The following is a 1912-nucleotide window of genomic DNA, read 5'->3' on the forward strand; positions in this document are numbered from 1 at the left end:
TTGGCGTGTTTTCAATGAGACCGTAGGCCTCTAGATCTAGGCTAGCCTTAGCCTACACTTTGGTGTAGAACCAACACAGGCAATTCTAGAAGAAGTATAGATCTAGAAGGTCACAAACGCACACAAACTCAAGCAGAAATTCATGTCGGGGAACATAAATCGGAGGACGGGGGTGTGAGGGAAAGAGAGAGAGGGGAAGTGCTAGCAAATATCACACATGCGCCAGTCGACAGGAGGGAACAAGAGAAAGATAGAGTAGGAAAGTAGGAGGGGGAGAAAGAAAGACAGAGACAAACGAAGAGAAAGAGAAGGCGAGTGACACACAGAGGAGAGAGAGAGTGTGGGGGCAGAAAAAGAGCGGAGAGAGATGGAGAGAAATAGAGAGGGTGACTGCTTGATTGAAATTATGACATTGTTTTTTTTTTTCTTCAAATTGTCAAATTGATTCCTCCAACTCCAAAACGGAGGAAAAACGATCGTTCATCGAAAAGACATTCGCAATCTTCGTTTAGATTTAGGCCTTGAAACTAGATCAATGATTTTTATGTCTGTCTTCTAGACCTAGGCCTTAGATCTAGAAGGACCTAGGTCTACCCTGAGCCAAGAAGGCGCTGAAACTTTCCGAAGTCACAAAAGATTTCCCCTACCGTGTCTGTATACCTCGTGACTTTGTTCCTGATTACCGGGTCGGTATACATTCCCTTCATTCTTTGCTGCTCATTAGTGACGTTATGAACGAGCAAGCCTTCTGAGCCAGTGATGATGCTTTTAATACTTTGCAGTCATCTAGCCAACAGTACAAAATACCTCACCTGGTCACCCAGCCTGGAGAGTGACTGCAACGGACTTCTCGGGCCTGGCACAGAAATGGGCCAGGTGATCGGAACAGATAATTTTCACCATCGCATTATTTATTGCGGCTAGTGACCGCAAAGTGTTAAGTCTTGGCTTTCTCATTCATGACGTGACACAATGCAGTCCTGCTAGTGCGATGCGTTTATTGTTCCTCAAGAAACAATGCACATTTTGAGCACATTGTATATGTTGATCCGGTATTCTTTTACTTCCCCTCCTGTGTCACACTAAGCTACTATATGTGTTGATATTCTTTTATTTTCCCTCCCGTTTCATATTTAGGTATTATGTGTCCATCTTCTACTATTGATACGCTGAGCACTTCATTTCCGTTGCAAATTAATAGTTTGAAAAATATTTGATGTTTTATGATGGAACTTTATCACACGAAGCCTAATTGCGTAGCCATTTCCGCGCTTTGGACCGATCCGGGAGGGATGGGTTTGAGGGGGCATGCCTTGTGCCTTAACTTATAATTTGATGTTTTGTAGTTAGGTGTGAAATTTTCTTGAAAACAATTGATTTGCGACAGTTTTATGTGTGATATCTGCAGCTAATAATAATAAACTGCAGTTTGGTCCTCAAAGCTGTGCATCTGTGTGTGGGAGTGACTAAAAATTTACCTATGTATCCATTTTCTATTGATGCACTGAATATGAATTTCATATAATTGACTTCATTTCTGTCGCAAATAATTGTCCCAAAAATATATGATTGTTTTTAATGGACACATACCATGTACTAAGCCTAATTGTGTAGTAATTTCCATGCTTTGGACTTACAAGGTGTTGAGCAAAAAGAGGAAAATTCGACAAATATTGCCGAACTGGCTGAAAAATTTGATTTTGTTATTTTGACGAGCGCCTGATTTCACCATGATGCGTCACATATATAGTCATTGAGACTGCATTTCATAGCATGAAATACACTGTCATTGTAAGTCTTTGAATTAGATTTTGTTTGCGTCTGCTCAGTTTTGACTAAGTCTAATGTATAAAAATATATCACCTAAATGCACTGTTTTATTCTCTTAATTTTATTGTTTATTTTGTTTCAG

This window comes from Aplysia californica, unplaced genomic scaffold (assembly GCF_000002075.1).
Source record: "Aplysia californica isolate F4 #8 unplaced genomic scaffold, AplCal3.0 scaffold00002, whole genome shotgun sequence".
NCBI classification, from domain to species: Eukaryota; Metazoa; Mollusca; class Gastropoda; order Aplysiida; family Aplysiidae; genus Aplysia; species Aplysia californica.